This window comes from Lissotriton helveticus, chromosome 2_1, assembly GCF_964261635.1.
Source record: "Lissotriton helveticus chromosome 2_1, aLisHel1.1, whole genome shotgun sequence".
NCBI lineage: Eukaryota > Metazoa > Chordata > Amphibia > Caudata > Salamandridae > Lissotriton > Lissotriton helveticus.
The window spans coordinates 577434737-577450344 of NC_136059.1; positions in this window are offsets into that span (position 1 = coordinate 577434737).

Genomic DNA, 15608 nt, shown 5'->3' on the forward strand with positions numbered 1-15608 from the left:
CCCCTAGCGCCTTGAGACCCTCCGGGTAAGTAGAGCGCTCTATAAATGCCTATGATTGATTGATTGACTCTCTCTCAACCGGAACTACGAGACCCCCCCAAATGGCTGCGAAACCTCTCCGATGTTCCAATGGGAGTCCTCGAAGAAGAGATAAGCTCACTTCTCCCAGACAACACTAAACACCACTCTACGAATGACCTCACTGACTGTTACAATGCCAAGCTAATTTCTATCCTCGACAAAGTAGCGCCCCTAAAACTCAAAAAGAGTAGAGTCATCCCATCCAGATCATGGTTCAACTCCGAACTCAACTCCGAAAGAAGATTCCTAAGAGCCAAAGAAAGAAAGTGGAGAAATAACCCTTCTTCTATTCTTCGTGACCAACTCAAATCAGCGCGCAGGAAGTACAACAATCACATAAAAAACAAAAAATCCAGCTTTTTCCGCTCAGCACTGGACAGTGCCAAAAACAGACCCAAGGAGCTATATAGCATCATCAGACAACAAACCTCCAAGCCCATACCCTCCTCGGTGCAGGCGTCCAAAGAACTATGCAACAAGTTCGCCAAATTTTTCAAGGACAAGATTACAAAAATCGAACTCTCACTGGCCGATTTCAACACGCAGCACGCAAAAAGCAATGCGGCTGGGTCACCAGACCTCCCACCTGTTCTCTCTCCTGGTCCCTCCCCCAATTCCTGGCTCAGTTTCCATCCTATCCAAGAAACTGAGATAATCACGCTGATCGCCACCTCCAAACCCTCAGCCCATGTCCTTGATCCCATTCCTCCCCTACTGACCAAAAAAATGAAGCACGCTCTAGCCCCGCTCTGGAGCACAATCATAAATAGCTCCCTGAAAAGCGGAGTGGTTCCTGACTGCCTCAAAATGGGGAAAGTCTCACCCCTGTTGAAAAAACCCGGACTAGATGTGACAGATCTAAACAACTATAGACCTGTGTCGAACCTCCCCCTTCTCTCAAAAACACTTGAAAGATGCGTACTACATCAACTGACCCAGCACCTGGACAACATCAACCTCCTGGACCCCCACCAGTCTGGCTTCAGAAAAGGCTGCAGCACAGAAACGGCGATCCTCAATAACATCGACGATATACATGGATCTCTAGACTCCGACCAATGCTGCCTCCTCATTCTCCTTGACCTCTCGGCAGCATTTGATACTGTTGATCACAAACTCCTCTTAAGGACTCTCCAAGAAAGAGCCGGCCTTGGTGAGGTTGTCCTCAAATGGTTCTCCTCCTTCCTCCACAACCGCACACAAAAAATAAAAATAAAAAACTTTACCTCCGACCTCCAACAAGTCAACAGGGGAGTCCCTCAAGGATCGGTGCTTTCACCGCAACTCTTTAATATCTACATGGAACCTCTTTCCAAACTACTCAGAAAAGCCAATATTCACTTCCATCTTTATGCAGATGATACCCAGATCTATCTGGAAACAACCTCTCTCAAAGACATACAAAGACTCAATGATGTCTTGAAAGATGTCCAACGTTGGCTCACAAGCAATCACTTAAAACTTAACCCTGACAAGACAGAGACACTCCTCATCTCAAATAAGGAAGACAACCCACAAATTGCCGAGTGGTTAAAAGCCATTGATGCACTTAATGGAAATCTGATTCTAGCGGACTCTGTCAAATCCCTAGGCATTACTCTCGATCCAAAACTGAATATGACGAGACACATCAAGAATTCGGCCAAAAACGCGTTCCTTAGCCTAAGACTACTGAACAAGTTAAAACCCTACATTCCGCCCAATTACCTCAAACAGGCCACCCAATCTCTGGTTCTGTCAAGACTGGACTATGGGAACGCAGTCCTCTCAGGAATTCCAAACTCACACTTGGCTCCCATCAAAACAACGCTACATGCGGCTGCTATCAGGAAATATGATCATATCTCCCCCGCACTCAAGGAACTGAAATGGCTCCCAGCAGAAATGCGGATTAGCTTCAGAACAGCTTGCCTCACCCATAAAGCCCTTCACACCGGCAAACCAGATTACCTGGCAAAAAAACTCATAAAAGCAGGTCAGTCCAGGAACCTGAGAAGCTCTAACTCCCTTCTACTCATCCCAGCTAAGACCAGAAAGAAAAAAACCGCTGACCGATCTTTCACTGGAAGCGCTCCCAGAATCTGGAATGCCATCCCCCCGCATATCAGAATCATTCCCTCTTATGTAGAATTCAAACGCCAACTCAAAGACCTGTTCCTCAACCGCTCCTTTGGAAATGGATAGTGGGGAGCAATTAACAATGATCGAGCTCCGCTCCAGCTCTAAGACTCTGAAGATCCTTGAAAATGTCATTTACTTCAATGTGTTGCTCTTTCATTATTATTATTATTATTATTTTTTTTTTTTTTCCCGCTCCTCTGTGGATGTGTCTCCCCACTATTCTTTATCTGTTGATTATCTGTGCTGTACCTACTGTAAAGCGCTCTGATACCCTGGGGTCTGGCTAGCGCTATAGAAAACCTCTTAAATTAAAAAAAAAATTAAAAAACTAAAATTAAATTAAACATATACATATATAACACATAATTATTTTTCAGAAAGACACACATTCACTGGATGGTGTCATCAGTGATGTCATGAGTGATGTCACTGACCATGTCATGAGTGATGTAATATGTGACGTCATCAGCAGTGCATTGCACGCGCAAGTTATAGTGAGTCCAACTAACTATAACGTGGGAATTTCATTGGTTTTATGCCAGTAAAATTTCCAGCTAACTATAACTGGTGTGAAATCTATGGTTTTTTCCGTGAATTTAATAGGTATTTTAAATGCTAATTCCTAACTATAACTGGTGTGAAACCTATGGTTTTTTCAGTGAATTTCAATTTTTTTTAATAGCAAATCTTTATAGTTATAGAAAGTGAAAAATGTTAAAACGAATTTTATATTGTATAAATATGTTTTTTTTTTGTTTTTTTTTAACCCTGGGGCGCTTCCGGGGCGCGTACCGGTGTACGCACGGGTAAGCGCAATATTACGGCGCGCCCCGGGGCGCGTACCAGGGAGCGTCCCGGGAGCGCTATTCCCGCGAACGAAAACAACATCGTGACGTATCGCGTAGACGCGTGACGCGTCATATGACGCACAGCGTAATCGCAACCCGAAAGCACGCAATCGCATACGATCGCGGAATGTCCTGACGCGCTTACGCTACGCACCCGCAGGCGCGCCCCGGAGCGTGACTACGGGCGCGCCCCGGGGCGCGTAGCGTAAGCACGTCGGGTCATGTGACCTGAAAATAACACATTCTATTGGTGCAGAACAGTTTTGGTTTCCAAATGAGTAAAGTAAAGCCTGGGTCTTGTGACCTGAAAATAACACTTTCTATTGGTGCAGAACACTTTTGGTTTCCAAATGAGTAAAGCCCAGGTCTTGTGACCTGAAAATAACACTTCTGATTGGTTCAGGACAGTTTTTTTCCCAAATGATGAAAAACCCCACCTTCTTTTCTTATTCTGACTTTGTCCTTTGACTGAGGAAGACCTGTTTCAGCTATAGAGACAATTCTTTTGTACTTTGAAATGGCTACTGTAGCAGCAACAGCTGGAGCATCTGCACCACCACCACCACCACCACCACCACCACCAAGAGGACCACCACAACAATACCTTGGTGGTGAAGAAGAGGAGGAGGAGGAAGAGGAGGAGGAGGAGGGGAGAAGATGGCTGCCTGAACAAAATACCCCATACAAGCCAAAAGAACACATTGTATGGGAGTTTTTTTCACTTCCAGAGGGCAAGAAAAAAGTTAATGCGGCCAAGGTAACTTGTCGAATCTGTGGTGCAGAACTCTCAAGGGGCAATCCGGACAAAAAATATTTATTTGGTAATAATACCATGATTCGACATATGACCCGGAAGCATCCTAACAACTATTCTCGTGCAGAGATCAGGGAACTGGCCAGTCACCTCCCCCAGTGTTCAAGGACCAGCTCCAAAAGAAAGCAACCCACTCAATCGGGACCAGAAACAACGGAGACAATGCCTTGTATTCAGCCACGATTTGCTGATTTTAGAATCTTATGGATTGAATGTGTCAAGCTCATCGCCTATGGTGAAAAGAGCGTAAAGCTCGTCGTCCTTGCTGGTGACAATCACAATTGCCCCAAAAAAAAGTAATTTTTTCCGTTTTTTGTTTTTTGCTCCAGTTGAGCCATTTACAATTCCCTGTTTTTTGTTTCTCCCCATAAAAAATACAAAAAAAATATAAAAGTGCTCAGAAAAGCCAAAAAAAGTACAAAATGTTAAAAAAACATAAAAAAATATAAAACAACAAAAAGAAGAAAAAAACGGTTCTTTTTAGAACTACCTTTCATTTATAAAAAGAAACCTATATTTTTAATGAATCTCTGTCAATTTTTTTTTCTTAGGGTACACGTACCGGGGCGCGCCCCCCCAAAAAATAGAAAAAAAAATTTCATGAAGGAGTTAGCATAAGGGAAGAACACAAAGAGAGTAATGTTAAGAGAAAGAGAGCTACAGGATGAACACAGAGGGATTGTTTATTACATAGTAAAAAACAGAGAAGGTGTAATAGGGTGAAAGTGAGAAAAGTAAAATGACTAAAGGAGCGAAAGAAGGGAAGAGAGAGGAAGAAGACTAAAGTAGAGATAGTGGGAGAATGTGACTGGGTGTTGAAAGAAAAAGAAAGGACAGTAAAAAATTGAGAATGAAGGGTAGTGGCGTAACTGGGATAAATGAAGAACGGTGAGCGAGGGTAAGAAAAGACCAGTTAGTGTAAGTAAAGAGGGGTGAAAGAAATTGAATTAGGATAAAACATGGGGAGTGACAAAGAGAAAGGACAAAGAGAGTAAAGAAAACAGTACCTGAATGGGTTTGAGTGAAGCAGCAAAGAAAGATAAGTAATGCAGTGTGTGTGACTTATAGGGAGTCAGTGGGTGTAGGTCGGGGTGTGGGTGTGTAAGGTGTGTCTGTGGGTGTGGCTGTGTGGGGTGTTTTGGTGTGGGTGAAGGTGAGGGTGATTGAAGTATGTGTGAGAAGTGTATGGGTGTGGGGTGTATATGTGTGTGATGTATGTGTGTGTATGGAATGTGTGTGTGTATGTGAAGAGTGTGTGTGGGGGGATTTTTTGTGTGTATGAGGTATGTGTGTGGTGTGTGTGTGGAGTGTATGTTAGAGGTGTGTGTATGTATTGAGAGGGGGATGAGGTGTGTGTGTAGGAGTAAGGTAAAAATTTAAGAAAAACAGAATGAGTGAAGAAGCAAAGGAAGGGAACAGAGGGTAAGTGAAATAAAGAATAGGGACTGAAAGAAGTTGAATATGAGAGGGGAAATAGGGAAATTGGAGTAAACATGGAGAATAAGAATAAGTGAGGGAAGCAGAATAAAGACACTGGAGTGAGGTTGGTTGAGAAAATATTAGTAAGCTTTAAGCAAAGGGTGATGACAAACTACATTTTTTTAGTCATACTTACCATATAATAAATGTAACTTTAATTATTTTTTTTTACTACACTTTGTATCTGTGAAAGAGAGAAGAAAAAATAAGTTATAATTAGTAAAATGTGTATTTTAAATTAAAATATACAAATGAAGAGGTTAAAAATCATAACATTGTATTTAGAAATAAAGTAAGAGTGAAGGACACAGAAAGGGAAATAAAGTAAGGTAGAAGGATAAAAAGAGAAAAAAAGAAATAGAATGAGAGCAAATTACTAAGAGTAAGGCATATAGATTCACTGACACGGAGGAAGAGAAGAACAGAGAAATGAACTGAAGGTAAGAAAGATACTAAAACAATGTGAGTTAGCAAAACTAAATCAGGAAACAGTAGTAAGTAAAAAGATAATGACTGAGACAGAAAACAGTCAAATTAAGGATGCATTTAGAAGAATGAGGAATAGAAGATAACTGAGAGTAAGTGAAGAACAGTCATAGAGTGAAAGGATGAAGGGAGAGAGGATAATATACAAAGATTGAGGGAAATGGACTGAGGAAGTTAGTAGGCAGACACACTAAGAGAAAAACTGAGTGAGGTGGAGTACAATGAGTGAGAAAAGGAAATGAGTAAGGGAGCAAAAAAAGGAAAGAGAGTAGAAGACAACTAAAACAGTGGTACTGAGAGAAAATAATTTGGTCATGAAAGTAAAGAGAAGGACATTGAAAGAAAGGAAATGAGGGATAGTAACGGAACCAGACTAAAAGAAATGGGATGAAGAACGATGAGAGAAGAGCAGTGAAGTTGTTGTAAAAGAAATGATAGAAGGTAGATAAACACAAGTGAACATAACACAAGGAGAGAGAGGCACTGAGGACATAGAAGTAGTGAATGAAAAATAGAGAGAAGAGGTGAAAAGTAAGGAGCAAACAAAGATAAGCGAGGGACAGTGGGTGATTTATAGTTATAGAGTGCAATAATACTGCTGAGTGAGTAAACAAGAATTAATAAAAGAGCAAACGAGGAAAATACGGAAAAGGGAAGTAAAGCAGAGAGACTGAAAGCTGAAAAGTTATGCAAGGGAGAGAGGGGATGCAGACAGTTGAAATGAGAATAAGGGGTTGTCAAAGAAGTGGAGTAAAGGAACGGGGGTTACAGAGAGTGAGAAAAAGACATTATAAGTGAGTAAAAAGAGCTGAAAGAGGATGGAAAAAGGAAAGTGAGTGTCAGAGAATGGGAATACAATCCAAAATATAGAATAACTTGTACAACATATTACATAGTTTATTTTTGCTGTTCTCAGAATATATTGAATTTCACTTAAAAGAGTGAGTTCAAATTACTCATCATATAACAGCGGGAAAAAAAAAACACAATCTAAAAGATTGTGTTTTTAAAAAAACCTTAGAAACTTACAAATGACAAATGTACACTAATCTCTGATTGACTTACTTTTCCTTGAGGCCAAATAGTATATCATGGAGGTCCTTTTCTCGTGGCAAAGTACTTTGCTGTTCACTTAAAAATCCATTTCATCGACTTTCTAGAAGAAAAGCTCCAAGAACATCTGAAATATTTTCAATATTTTCATATACTCCTTTTTTTCAGTAATGACTCTTTACTCATTCCTGCACCTTTCCTTTCGGCCAAATAGTGTCAGATGTGTGAGTATATTTTCAAATTAATTCTAAGACACTCTGAAATGACCTTTTTCCCGACGTTCTGAAAGAAAGGCTCTACAACATTTTCACAATATTTAAGTATTTGTAAAACCATCTCTGACTCACTCATGTTCATCATTTTCTATAATACTAATATCACTTACTATGAGATCCACTTACAGTACCTATATGACAAGTCAATTTTTTATATTACCTGGATCAATTTTTCTCAGAATATATTTTTAAACAGCAAAATAACCTTTATTAACTGCTCCCGTCTTCATAGGCCAATTACCTTTACCTACATTTTGGCTGTAAAAACACTAGGTATTAAGTTTTTGAAGCCAAAAGGCAAACGTTGTTTGAAAGTCAAATGAGTGTCGTTACATTGGGTCTAACCTTTATAACTTTTTAAATAGCATGTGTAATGCCCTGATGTTGTAGAAGGACCGTCATGAAAAATAATAGCTACAGTTGCAAAGGTTCTTCCTGATATCGATAACTGAGAAGCCACGAAACTTTTAATAGAAGTTGTCAATTTAGTTCCATCTGGTCTACATCGTTGGAACATTAAAATGACATAATGACCATAATTTTGAAGAAATAATGTGGACAGCATTGTAGACTTACATTGGGTACACACCATATTGTGATCCGCTGCTTTAATAAGATTATTAAAAGTTACTGATTTGCAGTCTGGTAAAGTCAAATATATAAATCTTTCAGTGTCTATTCTAGTAGTACTTGATGAAGTACAGTTATCACAGTCATGTTGCCATTGATAAGAAAGGTTAAAAAGATTTTTATATCTACTCCTTCATCTTCCAATACATCAAACATATACATTAAAAATTCCTGACAATCCTGCTGAATATTCTGTGAAAATTGATTTTCACCAGAACATACGTCTAAAAGATTTCGAATTTCTGAAACACTTTCTATTTTTGCTCTATCACTGGTACATTTCTCAAACACGGAATTCAACAAACAACAGAATCTTTCATCCCGATTTTCAACAATCTGTTCTTGTATATTTTGAAGGAAAAAAACAACATTAACCACTACATCAGCATAGCAGTTGACACCAGAACTGTTTTCAAACTGAAATCCAACAACATCTTCAACAGAATCTTTTTTCCTTCTGCTTACAATTACAGTTTCATCTACTTTTTGTCTTTTAGCTATTACCTCACTGCAATTACTCTCATTTCTTCTTTTTCGGCCAACCACACATTTTTCAATCAGAGGATATTGAGGCAAATGTGGAGCATACTCTCTTCTTAACCTATTGTATTCTTTAACACAATCTAGATCAGCACAAATCTTTGTTTCATCACACTCAATCAAGTACAATCCTGATAAAGTTCTCACTTGTGATAATGCCACATATGCCATACCCTCTTTAAACACAGAACTTCCAATGTTCACCAAAGCACTATCTACACTTAAACCTTGAGATTTACGGATTGTCACTGCATATGCCAAACAAATAGGAAACTGTTTTCGGCGAACATATAAGTCTTTCACGAGCAAAAATCTAGCTGAACAACGACAAATGTGTTCTATTTCATCAATGCCATCAAATTTAATTTTTAAAATTTCAATTCCATCTCTATTTTTGTAATTCACAAAACCAACAACATGACCCATTGCTCCAATTACCAGACCTCTTTCAACATTTAAATTCCTTCTCAAAATGATACGACAATTCAAACACACATTCAGAGTCTTTTCAAAACCAGCAGTTTTAGATATAGTCTTCTCTAATGAATCCAATTTTGATTTCAAATTTTCAGACAAAATAATTGTTGCTCCCATATGCTCTATTTTATCTGTAGCTTCCAGTTTCACTATCTCTTAATTTTCAAAATTTAACATTTTGTTGTTGAACATGGAACATTCTTTCAGAGTTGGCATCAAACATATGCCAGATTTCTTCTCGTTAATTTTCTTAAAAATATTCTCTGGAAGAATGTTTTCATTTGGGTACAAATTTGAAATTAACCGTCCATGTAAAGCTTCTTTCCCTTGCTGACTTATTTTTCCGATTCTTACATCTTGTAAAATATTTTTATAATCTTCATCCTTTGCCTGCCGCATATTTTGAAGCAGTTCTGCTTATTTGAAGTTTAACCATATATTAACGTTTCCAATGCTTCCTAGGCACTTCCTGGTATCTTCATGCGTGAGCATTTTGAACACTGGTTGTCCTTTCACTGGAGTCAACTGCAGAAGATCTCCAAAAACAATAATATGTTTTCCTCCAAATAAAACATCATAGTCTGTTCTAAGAATTTCTTGCATTCTCAAATGCACAAAAGCAAGCATTATTTTTGACACCATGCTTACTTCATCAATGATAAGAAGTTTCATTTTCTTCAGGACTCTCGAAACTTCGGAAGACGCATCTCCAGATAGCTTGTGATATTGCAATTTGTTATCATGCTCCACTGGCAGCATCAGTAAACGATGTAAAGTAATCCCATTAATGTTATGTGCAGCCAGCCCAGTTGGAGCAGTAACAACACAAGACAGCGGTGATTTAGTCCTTTTCTGCAGATAAGTTGCAATTGCTTTAATCAGAAAACTTTTTCCAGTTCCCGCTTCTCCACTCACGTACAGTTGCACTGGTTTAAAAGATGTACATGAGCACTCTTTTTTCTCATGAGTGAATCCATGTTCAAACTGATCTGTGACTTCGTCATATATCTGTTTCTGCTCAAAGTTTAGTTGTTTCACCAAATCTTCTAAGTTAACTTCATCATCTTGTGCTTGTTCCATAGCTCTTTCCACCTCATCCATGGCAGTGGCAGCTTCATTTTGAATAATTGGTCCTCCAAGTGGATCCTGACTCAATGAAGCAGTACTCTGACTGTCATGAGAACTGTCTCTAGCAATCTCTGCAGCAATTGTGGCTTCTTGCTCTATTTCTTCGTTCAACATTTGCAGATAATTTGGAAAAACAGGACATTCTATGGTATCCTTGGTTGCATTAAAAGAATCCACGTAACAGAGAAAATCTCCAAGTAGTTCCTCTTCTGTACGCCATGGCTTAAAGAGTTGCAAAAGAGCTAAATAGTAAAATTACCTTTTCTCTGTATTTTCGCAACTCAATTTTCGATGATTAATCAAATGGCCTTTTTTCTGTCTCACTAGACATCCTTCACACCCAATGATAGCATATATTCCATTGTTAATATCTTCTCTGATGGTTCTCTTATAAATATAGTTTTGCAGAACTTCATACAAACAACTGTTCTCAAGATGACTACTGCTATTTGGATAGTATGTATCCAACATGTTTGTCTTCAAAATATCTGTACTTTCTGGTTCTTTCTCCGCCAAATACTCTATCTCTTGTACAAACTTCAAAACTCGATTTCGTGTTGCAGCAAGACCTAGACTCACCCAAATGATGGTTCTAGATTTGGCATAGAGACTTGCTGACGACAATCGATCAGAACATTCATATGCTCCAATTTCTCGATGCGACAACATCTTCAGACTGTAACTGTATAATTTCTTGCTTAGGCTCTTTTCATGTGAAATGTCCTCCCACATTTCCTTCAGTTCTGTCTTCTTTTTTTGTGATGTAAGACGTCACATATCGAGCCACAGCAATAGAGTTGTCAGCAACGAATTAAATATCCATGTTAGCATTCCACATGGACAAAATCACTGGGTTGTAGTCGTTGATGTACTTGGACTCTTCGTTTCTTTTTATATTGTATGTATTTTTTGGTGATTTCCTCGTCACAGTATGTCGCAGAGAAGACATCAAATTATTTACTCTTCCTTTAGAAATCACTGGTCGTGGAAAGCCGAAACGACATTTTGTGTAGAACTTGTCCTTGTTTCTGAATTTTCGATGACAGTACTTTCCACAACGATGGGATTGAAAGAGTAAAACTTGTTGCCTTAAACTGTTTTCTTCGGTAGTTTTCGGAACAGCACATGTTGAATACTCTTCAATGAAGCTCATCACTGTCTCATCCGAACCTGTTCCAAATTTGGGTGCATCTTTAATCCATAACAACATATGTATGTGAGGAGCACCTCTCGCTTGATACTCCTTTCTCCAAAAGAAATCCAAAACCTCTCCAAGGGGAGGATTTTTTTTGTTGGTAATAAAAGACATCATAGCTTCAAATCTATGATTGAAATATCTGCATATATTCACTGGATGCAAAGAACACAGTTCTCCAGGTGTTTTGAATTCTATAATATGTAGATTTGCATTTGCCTCTCGTAGAAATTGAAGTAAGTCGTCCCATGCATACTCGGCACAGCTAAGAGTGAGGAACCATGTAGGAGTCCCTAAGTTTCTTAGCATACATTTCAATTCTCCATGACGACGGTACCAATACTCGTTTGTACCACGCTGACATGCCATGAGATTGATTAGATGAGATTCTAAAATATTATCTTGCAGATTCACTTTCTCCATAAAGTCCCTCGCCTAAACATTTTGCAGATGTGCTCCACTTTTCAGTATATGGTTTACTGCATAAGAAAACCCAGACAAGTCACTTTCATACAGTAGATGAAACAAATAGGGAATGCATTGACGAAACCTTGGATCTTCAGCATATAATCTTACAGTTCGATATTCAGATGCAGGAATTTGAAGTGGTCGATCATCATATCGTCCACCTCGACCTGTTGGAAATAGCTGTGGAAAATAACGAGCTTCCAAACTTTCTTCCCATACACTAATGGGACTTCCTTTTGCTGCTTTCATTTGAAACAATTCAATTGCATTCCCCATTACTTCTTTGGAATGCAAAGGATGAACAGTATAATGTTCATATATTTCTTCACTTCTAGACACATCAACTTTTTCAATTTGGCCACCTGAACAATCACTGTCTTCATCTGCAGCTGTTTCCTCTGCTGCAACACATACATCTTTGTAATACTCATTGTTTTTGACTAAATACAAGGTTGCCTTTTTGACTTTCCTACCATCCACTAAATCTTGCCAGATTTTTTTACTCTTTGTCGGAACCCCATTAACTAGAATAACTAAAGGTTCCTCTTCTACTTTTTCTATACCAATTGTATCAATATTTTTTTTAAATCTAGAGGCAAATAAACAACTCTTCCCTTTAATCCTCTCTGCAAATCTGTAGGAGGCAATTTCCCTATCTTAGGCTCCATGCGAACAATTGCCTGAAAAGGATGGACACATTGAATCAAAATAGACTCATATGTATTTAAATCCATCAATTCACGGGGAATGTCTACCAACTCCAGATTATTATGAACAGCTCTAGCAGGCATTCTGTTTTGATTTAATTTATCATAACAATATTTACAAATACGCTGATCAGAACTCAAATCAAAACAATTCTCCACCCACAAATAAGTTGCAAAATCTTTCCACTCATAATTATTCATCTTTTCACTTTTTACGTATAAATCAACTAATCTAGTTTGATGCTTATAATGACTTCGTCGACAACACACACAAGTAAAATTCGGCCTTTCACTTGATTTCACCTTAAACCTGGTAATTTCCTGTTCAAACTTTTCTGTATTTGAAATCTGTACATTGTCTTCCACATTACCTTGAATTGCTGTGTCAATTTCTACACTGTCCTCTTTTTCACCAAAATAACAAATCTCAATTTCTTCACAAATCTTCTTCACATCTAATTCAGTTCCATGCAAAAGAGCACTGTTTAATTGTTTAAGCTTAAGTGCTGGAGTTTTTGCATAATACAACATTCTCACTTATTTCCTCATTTTGGTATGATGCACTGCTAACATCCTAAAATGATGAAAAACACTCTGACAGACTTTTCTAGAAAGACAAGCCAGTGAATGCCCTTGCAAACCTGTGTTTTCTCTCACTCTGCAAGGATCTAAGTCTTGCAACAACTTCACTTTCTGCTTTAGACTTTTCTTACTATATGTACGTAAGAAATTACAAAACAAATCAATTGATTCCTGTCGCACACTACAAATACGACTATACTTCCAAGTGTACACTGGACCCTTAGTACGTCTCCCTAAAACTTCATCAGTTAACACCTCTTCTGGTTCTCTAGGCACAAGTTTCTCTTTTTCAATCGGACAACCATCTTTCACTTCATACGCTCAACCACTGGTGTCAACTGCATGCACTAAATCATTATCCTGGAAGTAACTCTCCTTATTAAAAAATGGCTCACAACTTGAACTGTGCATCCATTCTCCTGAAAAAACTTTACAAAAATTAGTCCGATTAATTACTATTTTCCATCTACTGTTTGATTTGAAAACATCAATTGTCTTGTTAAGTGTCCTAATTCTATTGATTATTAAAATAAATAATTTTTTCTTAACTTCAAAAGCCTGATCAACAATCTTCTCTATACTTTTCTTTTTCTTATAAAAAGCAGCTCTCTGTTTAACTTTCCTAATGTTTTTTAACAATTTTAAAACCACCCTATTGTGAAACATTCGTTTACGAATGTCTCTAAACTGATTCTGCCTTCTATTCCTATACATATTATTCTCTCCTGCTCCAGTTGTAGAATTCTTTGAGGTTCTCTCCTTCCTTTTCAAATTTACTCTCTCATTCTCTTTTTCTACATGCTGTCCAACATTTTTTTGGGATGTACATATGTTACGTAAGAAAGACTTAGTTTTCTTACCAGGAGCTTTGTTCCTGTTTTTTTAAGTATTTGTTGTGGAAGAGTGCTGTAATTCCGTTGCTGTTTTTGTTTTTTGGCGGTTATCTTGTTTTCTTCTCCTTTCCCTTGAGGGCATCTTTTCTTACTCTTGAAATCTTGATTTCAATCTGTGTTAAAGAAAAAAATATCACATTATAGACCACTATTACCAAACAACAAAGCAATGACAAAAAGCAAACGGTCTATTCAGGGTTACAGATCAAGTCAGGATTCTCCAGGGGTGCAGAAGAGGTGAGGCCTGTATTGAAGAGTGTAGTGGAAGACAGCCCTGTCCACAGGTACAAAGAAGATGAGACCTGTGTCTAAGAGTCCAGTAGGGGATAGACTTCATGAAGTCTAGTCCACTGCACTCTTATACCCAGGCTTCACCACCTATGCTTCCCAGGAAAGGCCTCTCTCCCACTACAGTCTTGAACATATACCTCACCTCCTCTGTCCCTCTGGACATGCCTCACCTCATCTCCACAATCTACTTCCTAATCTCAGGTAACACAGGTGACATGATTGTGAAAAGGTCAAATTTTTTTTGTAATCATGCACACACAATTTATTCTTTCCCAAAAATGTAAAACACAATAATTTGCCCTAAAAATGTTTCAGTAGTGTAATGAAAAGCTTATACATATGACATTTTCTCTGTTTTTCAAATTTTATTCTAAAAAAAGATTATGAGGCCTAAGCAGGACTGCTCATGTGATGAAACCTGTCCAGGGGAGCACAAAACGTGAGGCTTGTGTCCAAGAGTGCAGTGGACAGGACTAAACTGGAATAGTGTGCAAAAAAAAGATGAGCCTCATTTATAAAGCCCTGCGTCAGTTTTGCACTACTGATGCGTCATTTTTTTATTGGCGACATAAAACATGTGCCTTGTTGCACCATATTTTAAAAGTGACGCATGTAGGTAGATGCGTCATCTTTTAAACCTCTGCGCCACATTATACCTCTCTCAGGTGTAATGTACACAGAGGGGTCATTTCTCCGCAAAAAGCCTCGTAATAGTGACGCAGTGAAATCTATGAGATTACACTGCGTCACTTTTAGGACACTGTTACATCAAAATCTTGCACCTGCCTCACAGCAGGCATAAGACTGAAGCAAACGCTTTCACATGGGGCTTTCCCCATGTGATAGGATTCTGACACCTAAGCAGCAGTGCAGATGAGATGAAGCCTGTCCAGGGGAGCACAAAAGGTGAGGCTTCTGTCCAAGAGTGCAGTAGACAGGACTAAACTAGAGTAGTGTTCAAAAAAAGATGAGCCTCATTTATGAGGCCCTGCGTCAGTTTTGCACTGCTGATGCGTCACTTTTTGTGACGCATCGGCGGCATAAAACATGTGCCTTGTTGCGCCATATTTAAAAAGTGACGCATGTAGGTAGATGTGTCACTTTTTAAACCTCTGCGCCACATTATACCTCTATCAGCTGTAATGTACACACTGGGGGCATTTCTCCGCAAAAAGCCTCGTAATAGTGACGCAGTGAAATCTATGAGATTTCACTGCATCACTTTTAGGACACTGTTACATCAAAATCTTGCACCTGCCTCACAGCAGGCGTAAGACTGAGTCAAACGCTTTGACATGGGGCTTTCCCTATGTGATAGGATTCTGACACCTAAGCAGGAGTGCAGATGAGATAAAGCCTGTCCAGGGGAGCACAAAAGGTGAGGCTTGTGTCCAAGAGTGCAGTGGACAGGACTAAACGGGAGTAGTGTGCAAAAAAAGATGAGCCTCATTTATGAGGCCCTGCGTCAGTTTTGCACTGCTGATGCGTCATGTTTTGTGACGCATCGGCGGCATAAAACATGTGCCATGTTGCGCCATAT